Source organism: Dama dama, chromosome 31 (assembly GCF_033118175.1).
Source record: "Dama dama isolate Ldn47 chromosome 31, ASM3311817v1, whole genome shotgun sequence".
In the NCBI taxonomy this organism is placed as follows: Eukaryota; Metazoa; Chordata; class Mammalia; order Artiodactyla; family Cervidae; genus Dama; species Dama dama.
Window position 1 is genome coordinate 34,774,557 of NC_083711.1, and position 9,742 is coordinate 34,784,298.

The window sequence follows — 9,742 nt, forward strand, 5'->3', positions numbered from 1 at the left end:
TATACATTTCAACATAAAAATTAGAATCTAGAACATCCTACACTTAATAGAGTTTGCTTGGAGCTTTCTAAGTACTTTGATGATTGCAGGGAATTTAATGAAAAATATGGAACATGATAAGATAATATTGAAAAAGTATGCCTTCAGAAATATATAGTGGCAGAGTATAAGAGTATAATTAAAATGGGTGATTATGTAGTATCTTGCTGACTGGTTTTTCCTGCTTATAATTGATTAGACTAGAAATTTTGGAATCAAGCTGACTCTTCTCTTTGTAAAATGTAAAATTTAAGAAGGCAGAAACGCTGTTTTGTTCACTACTCAATCACCAGAACTTTGATCAGTGTCTGGGCTGTGGGAGACACTTTATAAATATTAATTAGACTGATAAGTGACTGAAAGATACTGCTAGTCTTATACTCCAAAGTCTTCAGTTTCCTGCTATTGTGACTGTCCTTTGTATATGCATCAGAATGTTAATGGGTACATAAAGGCATTAGGAGACAATTCTCAGTTGATTTCTTCCTTTTCTATCCATCTTGTGAGTAGAATCACTGAATCCTTTCTGGACTAACTGTTCAAGTATGTTTATAGATAGCCTTATAAGTCAGAAGCCATGTGTCCCTCTTGCCTACAGAGTAGACTTATTTCCTGACAGAGTAGTAAAGAAAATATCTTCAAGACAAAATTCAGGCAATCTTTCTGGATATTATGAAAAAGTGGGGCCCCCTAAACTCAAAAATCCCTCTCATTTTATATAACCCACTGCAACATCACTTGCCCCTCTTTGTGTTACACTGTGACTATTAGTGTTTGGAGACCTAAATAGATATTTCTCCAAAGAAGACATACAATTTGCCAACAGCCTCATGAAAATATGAAAATCAGTATCACTGATTACTAGGAAAATGCAAATCAAAACTTCAATGAGATTATCACTTCACACTAGCCAGAATGACCATCATCAAAAATTCTATAAATAACAAATGATGGAGAGGGTGTGGAGAAAAGGGAGTCTTCCTACGTTGTTGATGGGAATATAAATTGGCACCACAACTATGGATATGGAAGCTCCTTTAAAAGCTAAAAGTAGAGCTACCATACAATCTAGTAATACAACTCATAGGTATATATCCAGACAATACTATGATTGGAAGAGATACATGCACCCTATGATCACAGCAGCACTATTTACAATAGCTGAGGCACGGAAGCCGCCTAAGCATCCATCAACAGATGAATGGGTAAAGCAAGTAGGAGTGGAACTTTGGAAAAGTCAATACATAAACCCATTTATGCTGTGGTATTGAGAAAAGTGAAAGTGTTGCACCCAATATGCAAGCAAACTTGGAAAACTCAGCAGTGGCCACAGGACTGGAAAAGGTCAGTTTTCATTGCAATCCTAAAGAAAGGCAATGCCAGAGAATGCTCAAATTAACGCACAATTGCACTCATCTCACATGCTAGTAAAGTAATGCTCAAAATTCTTCAAGCCAGCCATCAGCAATATGTGAATCGTGAACTTGCAGATGTTCAAGCTGGTTTTAGAAAAGGCAGAGTCAAATTGCCAACATCTGCTGGATCATCAAGAAAGCAAGAGAGTTCCAGAAAACCATTTATTTCTGCTTTATTAACTATGCCAAAGCCTTTGACTGTGTGGATCACAATGAACTGTGGAAAATTCTGAAAGAGATGGGAATACCAGACCACCTGGCCTTCCTCTTGAGAAATCTGTATGCAGATCAAGAAGCAACAGTTAGAACTGGACATGGAACAATAACTGGTTCCAAATAGGAAAAGGAGTATGTCAAGACTGTATATTGTCACCCTGCTTATTTAACTTATATGCAGAGTACATCATGAGAAATGCTGGACTGGATGAAGCACAAGCTGGAATCAAGATTGCTGGGAGAAATATCAATAACCTCAGATATGCAGATGACACCACCCTTACTGAAGAAATCAAAGAACTAAAAAGTGAAAGAGGAGAGTGAAAAAGTTGGCTTAAAGCTCAGCATTCAGAAAACTAAGATCATGGCATCTGGTCCCATCACTTCATGGCAAACAGATGGGGAAACAGTGGCTGACTTTACTTTTTGGGGCTCCAAAATCTCTGCAGATGGTGATTGCAGCCATGAAGTTAAAAGATGCATACTCCTTGGAAGGAAGGTTATGACCAACCTAGACAGCATATTAAAAAGCAGAGACATCACTTTGCCAACAAAAGTCCATTTAGTCAAAGCTACGGTTTTTCCAGTAGCCATGTATGGATGTGATAGGTGGACTGTGAAGAAAGCTGAGCCATGAAGAATTGATGCTTTTGAACTGTGGTGCTTGAGAAGACTCTTGAGAGTCCCTTGGACTGCAAGGAGATCCAACCAGTCCATCCTAAAGGGCATCATTCCTGGGTGTTCATTGGAAGGACTGATGTTGAAGCTGAAACTCCAATACTTTGGCCACCTGATGCGAAGAGCTGACTCATTTGAAAAGACCCTGATGCTGGGAAAGATCGAAGGCAGGAGGAGAAGGGGACAACAGAGGATGAGATGGTTGGATGGCATTACTGATTCAATGGACATGAATTTGGGTAAGCCCTGGGATTTGGTAATGGATAGGGAGGCCTGGCTTGGTGCGGGTCCTGGGGTTGCAAAGAGTTGGACACAACTGAATGACTGAACTGAAATGAATTGAATGAGGAAAGGCTCAAATCTAAAGCACCACGTGCCTCCTATAGTTGGTGGAGCTTTGGAGTAAGGAAAGGACATGGGGATGAAATTGAAAGATTTATTAAAAGTATTTATAAATGTATAGGGCCTTGGACTGTCATCACATTCTTCATAGCCATACATTATTCTTCATTCCTTACTTCAAAAGGATCCAGGAGCTTTATCCTGTGGAGATATTGAACCAGGAGGCCTATGGACTAAGGGACAACAGGTGTAGATTGTAAAGTGTCTCACTGAGACTGGTGGGGCAAAGGGGAAGTCTGCGTGAGGAAGAGTGACATCTCTCCTCTTCTCACCTTTGGGTTCCAAGATCACTGGCAGCCAGGCCTGATTTCGTAGGCACTCAGTCCCACAGGCAGCAACAGTCAGCTTTTTAGAGTCACCTTCTTAAAGGGGAAAGGCTATTCAGGAATCAACAGAAGTTCTGAAAATAATCGACAAACATAGAAAAATAAGATGAAATCTGATCATTTACATCATGATTTTTGTTTCTTGCTTGGTTTTTTAGATACTGAGTGAGGTATCAAAGCATCTAGAAGGAAATTCATGAACCCTTAATATACCTCTGTATATAGTTTTGAATTTAATTAGTTTTCAGTGTTACTATGATTATCTGATTTATATTATGTCTGATTAATTGATTGAGATCAGTAATATCTTAAAACAAAACAAAACAAAAAATGGTTCTGGTTTAAAATGATTGGACTTAACTCATTTAGATGGAACAAATAGATGAGCATGCTTTGATTCTTTACTCTTAAATTATAACATTTGCTGATTCATGTCAAAGTATGGCAAATCCACACAATATTGTAAAGTAGTTAGATTCCAATTAAAATAAATAAGCTATACATTTATCAACTGTCTCATTCACTTGGTCTCACGTGAACTGAGGGCCTAATTTATAATCAAATTGCAGAGGTAGGAATAAAGAGGAATTTTCACATATCAATGTTACTGGATACAGGACAGTTATTTTAAACTTGGGTTAATCTAAGACACATTTGTTCTACTGAATTTATTTTACATCTTCTAAAAAAATAGCCCCATTTTGTTTTTAAAAATTGATCTTGAATGTGAATACAATTCATTTAAATTACGAAAGAGGCCTTATTTATACTATTTTAATGTAATATTTTTTTCTGAGGTAAGGGAAAGTATGCTGTATATTGAGCTTCCCAGGTGGCACTACTGGTAAAGACACTGCCTACCAATCTAGGAGATTTAAGAGACATGGGTTCTACCGCTGGAGAAGGAAATGGCAACCCGCTCTGGTATTCTTGCCTGGAAAATCTCATGGACAGAGGAGCCTGGCAGGCTACAGTCCATGGGGTCACAAAGAGTCAGACATGACTGAGCGACTTAGTACAGCACGCATGTTGTATATCAAACATATTAATCAATGACGCTGGAACACAATAAAATTGAAAATCAAGGAAAAACGCAAGACGCCTCTTAGAAATCATGACTACTAATGGTTTTTAAGTTGGACACAATAGTAGGTGCCCACTAAATGACAAAATCAATTTTTGTCTTACTTTGTGGAGCTTTTTAAAGGAGCTGATATAATTGTTTCACTTCAATTTGGGAAGAAAACAAGAAATTAGTGATGTATGGTAAATTGTGAGGTTTTTGCTAGGGACTAAAAGCTGATTAAAATAAGTGATATAAATTAAGTAAGCATGTTTTAAATTAGATGATTAAAGTAGTTCCAATCATTCTACTTATATTAAATATAACAGACATATTAATATGTATACCTTTTCACATATCTATACCTGCTATGTGTATATTTAAGGATATGAGACCATTTCTGAGTATCACTGTGTGTATACTGTTAACTGGTATTTCTTATATGCTTTGTTCTTTGCTTCATGGAATTTGACATGGCAAAGGATTATCCTATAGAAATAATAGTTTAAAAGAAGCAATGCAAATATTTTTGAAGAATCATGACAAACCTGTGAGGTCATTCACTTAGATTAACTGTTATAAAAGTGGTTAATATAAAAGTTTAAATTGAATAAGTCAACATACTTTTAAGAAAATAAATATCAATCCTTTCTGTCATAGACACTATACAAAATGAGGCTGTTTACAATGAACAATTTTTTTTTAATTTAATGTACCTTATGATTAAAAATGAATTACTTAGCTTTATGGCATCTTTCTTTCATAAGACCTTAAAATAAGACTCTAGAATTAAAAAGTACGTTGAGTACAAAAAGCCCACATGTCATGTTTTAAGCTAAGGATCTTTTTCTTACTATCAAATATAACAGTTTTTTGATGCATACTTTTAAGAACTAAGCATCAGATAATGCATCTTGTATTTTTTATGAATTATTATTGCTATTTGGTTAATAATCTAGACAGGTTAGCTTTTTTATTTCTGATGGAAGCATGTAGGAGAGAAAGAAGAGGGCAGATAAAAAGCTTGGTTTTTATTTATTAATGGTGAATGGAGATAAACAGTAAAAATCCAATTGGTAAAAGGAAATTTTGTCCTAATTATTGCTTTGTGACAGAGAGGAAAATATGTGGTACATTTTTTCAATCAATGAAACAATATTGATCCATTATTATTAAATAAAGTCTATAGTTTACATTAGGGTCCATCTTTATGCAATTCAATAGACTTTGAAAAATATATAATGACATATACCTATAGTTTTTGTATCATATAGAATATTTTTACTGCCCTAAAAATTACCTGTGTGCCATTGATTTATCTTTCCCTTCTCCCAAGTCTCTGCTAACCTTTTTGATCTTATTACTATCTGCATAGTTTTACCTTTTCCAGAATATTATATTGTTGAGACTAAAGATCAAATGTAAGAAAAAAACTCCATGGCATGACATGATTATGGGAGCTCTTTTCAAAGGCAGGGGGAAAAGAAACTAAGCACAAGTAGTAGATGTAAATAAATATCTCTTTGGTGGTATATTTGTGCTGCAATGCTTCATAAGATAAGATGGCCATTTAAATCAGGAAATTATCTTCTAATGAAGTGAGAATGGAATGAAGACATGAACTAAGTAAGGAAACAAGTCATATGGACCTGAAGGAAGAGGTTGTGAATGCAAAGATCTAGAGTGAGAGCAGTGTGAACTGTTTGAGGATGAGCTAGAAGAGAGGAGACATGAAAGAGGTGATACTATAGATGCAGCTGGACTCAGATCACATAGGATCTTGCAATCATGTTAGCATTTGTCATTCCATTCTAGATGTACTAGAAACACACTGAAATATTTCAAGCAGAAAAGTTACACAAGCATATTTCTGTTTCAAAAGATTTACTTTAGCTACTGAATGGATTCAAGATAAAAACAGCTAAAAGTCAAAGCAAGGAGGCCAGTTAGTAGACTATTGCAGTAATTTAGGTGAAGATTCTTGGTGGCTTGGACTATTGGACCAGTGTTGTGTGAAGTGGAAAGAGATGCCTGTATTTGGTATATGTTTTGAAGGATTTGCTGTTGGGTTATACATGAGGTGGGCTTCCCTGGTGGTTCAGATGGTAAAGTGTCCGCCTGCAATTAGGGAAACCTGGGTTTGACCCCTGGGTCAGGAAGATCCCCTGGAGAAGGCATCCCACTCCAGTACCCTTGCCTGGAAACTCCAATGGACAGAGTAGCCCTGTAGGCTACAGTCCACGGGGTCGCAGAGAGTCAGATACAACTGAGTGACTTCAATTCCCTATATATGAGGTATGTTGGTCAGTGAAACACCATCTTTGTAATAGACACACTCCATTTTGACAGTGGCTTAGAATAACTAAAGTTTCCTTTTGCTCTCTAAACAGTCCACTGTGGATGTTTCTGGTCAGTGTGTGAGTGGTGGTGATAGTGGCTAGGGTGAGGACTTGCCACACAGTCATTCAGGGAAGCAAGGTGATGGAGACCCTGCTAACCTCAACATGTAGCTTCCATGGCTGCCTGGTTGTTGATATCCAGCTGGCTGATTCAAAAAGAATGAGTGGAGATGGCACATTCACTTCTTAATCATGTTCTTTTCTTAGGGAAACATCGCTTTCCAGTAGATCAAAATGAGCTACTCTGCCCTAAATTATATTCACAGGGGCTGGGGATTACAAGTTGCTTCTTGGGCAGCTAAATGAGAAATGAATCATTATGGGAGAGTTTGTCATCCCTGCCATGAGATACGAGGAAAAATAGACAAGTATGATGTTGACATTTCAAAGTTACCTACTGTGTTATTGTCAATGTACTGGGCAGATGAGGAACACTGAGGTTGCAGGCAAGAGTTTCTTTTTGTATAAGTTAGTTTGAGACACTGGGTACTTAAGTTGAGACCATTGGGTACTTGAGTTAATAGTCAAATATGGAGCTGAGAGAACAGGTTTTATTTAATGTATTTTTGGTGGCAAATTAAAGGGACTATATAAAGTGAGACTATAAAATGACCTAAGAAAATCATGTGAATAAGGAAGAAAAACAAGTTCAAAGATTTTGTCGTTATGAAAAATTTAGTTGTAAACCCCATTTTATACACAATAAAATTATGGAAACATTCTTCCAGTTCCATTCTTCTTTCTCAAGATTACTTTGGTTATTCTAGGTTTTTTGTATTTCCATACAAATTGTGAAATTATTTGTTCTAGTTCTGTGAAAAATACCGTTGGTAGCTTATAGGGAATGGAACTGGAAGAATCAACCTGCCTGACTTCAGACTATACTACAAAGCCACAGTCATCAAGACAGTATGGTACTGGCACAAAGACAGAAATATAGATCAATGGAACAGAATAGAAAGCCCAGAGATAAATCCACAAACCTATGGACACCTTATCTTTGACAAAGGAGGCAAGAATATACAATGGAAAAAAGACAACCTCTTTAACAAGTGGTGCTGGGAAAACTGGTCAACCACTTGTAAAAGAATGAAACTAGAACACTTTCTAACACCATACACAAAAATAAACTTAAAATGGATTAAAGATCGAAATGTAAGACCAGAAACTATAAAACTCCTAGAGGAGAACATAAGCAAAACACTTTCTGACATAAATCACAGCAGGATCCTCTATGACCTACCTCCCAGAATATTGGAAATAAAAGCAAAAATAAACAAATGGGACCTAATGAAACTTAAAAGCTTTTGCACAACAAAGGAAACTATAAGCAAGGTGAAAAGACAGCCCTCAGATTGGGAGAAAATAACAGCAAAGCAACAGACAAAGGATTAACCTCAAAAATATACAAGCAACTCCTGCAGCTCAATTCCAGAAAAATAAATGACCCAATTAAAAAATGGGCCAAAGAACTAAACAGACATTTCTCCAAAGAAGACATACAGATGGCTAACAAACACATGAAAAGATGCTCAACATCACTCATCGTCAGAGAAATGCAAATCAAAACCACAATGAGGTACCATTACACGCCAGTCAGGATGGCTGCTATCCAAAAGTCTACAAGCAAGAAATGCTGGAGAGGGTGTGGAGAAAAGGGAACCCTCTTACACTGTTGGTGGGAATGCAAACTAGTACAGCTTCTATGGAGAACAGTGTGGAGATTTCTTAAAAAACTGGAAATAGAACTGCCATATGACCCAACAATCCCACTTCTGGGCATACACACTGAGGAAACTAGATCTGAAAGAGACACATGCACCCCATTTTTCATCGCAGCACTGTTTATAATAGCCAGGGCATGGAAGCAACTAGATGTCCATCATCAGACGAATGGATAAGGAAGCTGTGGTACATATACACCATGGAATATTACTCAGCCATTAAAAAGAATTCATTTGAATCAGTTCTAATAAGGTGGATGAAACTGGAGCCCATGATACAGAGTGAAGTAAGCTAGAAAGATAAAGACCAGTACAGCATACTAACACATATATATGGAATTTAGAAATATGGTAATGATAACCCTATATGCAAAACAGAAAGAGACACAGATGCACAGAACAGACTTTTGAACTCTGTGGGAGAAGGCGAGGGTGGGATGTTTCGAGAGAACAGCATCGAAACATGTATATTATCAAGGGTGAAACAGATCGCCAGCCCAGATTGGATGCATGAGACAAGTGCTCAGGCCTGGTGCACTGGGAAGACCCAGAGGGATGGGGTGGGGAGGGAGGTGGGAGGGGGGATTGGGATGGGGAATACATGTAAATCCATGGCTGATTCATGTCAGTGTATGACAAAACCCACTACAATATTGTGAAATAATTAGCCTCCAACTAATAAAAATAAATGGAAAAAAAAAATTATGGGAAGAAGTTAAATGAAAGGAAAAATCAGAACTAGAAAGAAAAAACATATTAATTGTTGTCCAATATCCTTTCTGCATTCCTTCTAGAAAAGGTAAGAAACTCAAGTAAATTGGCTATAAAAGAAAACTAGCTTCTGCAAGTAGCCTATTTATAGCAGAAATTTTAAACTTTTTTTCTGCTCAGTTTCCATATTCTAATTTTATTCTTTGGGCGGTTTCTTTCTTTGTTGATGTGCAAGCTCAATAATGGACAATTCTTAGCTCTAGGGAACTGCTCTGTTTTATTTTTAATTGAATCTGGGACTTTGAAAGTTTGAAAAGCACTTATTTTTTTATTTCATTGCATTGGTTAAGAAGAAATTGCAAAATAGAGTTTGCAAGAATTTTTTGCTTTGCTTTGGAGGGATGACACATAATTCCTACATGAAGTCACAGAGACTGTCTCAGACATACACTTTCTTTGCTTCTCACACCAAGTACTTTACAACAATGCATTGTTTCCTGTGACACACTGGAGCTTCATAAATATGACCCAGAGGGATGGGATGGGGAGGGAGGTGGGAGAGGGGTTCAGGATGGGGAACACATGTAAATCCATGGCTGATTCATGTCAGTGTATGGCAAAAACCGCTACAATACTGTAAAGTAATTAGCCTCTAACTAATAAAAATGAATGGAAAAAAAAAAGAAAAAAAATATGTCATATACACATTTGTCTCCCATCACATTTGATAATCAAGTAACACTAAAATTGAATATACTAGATATTTTTC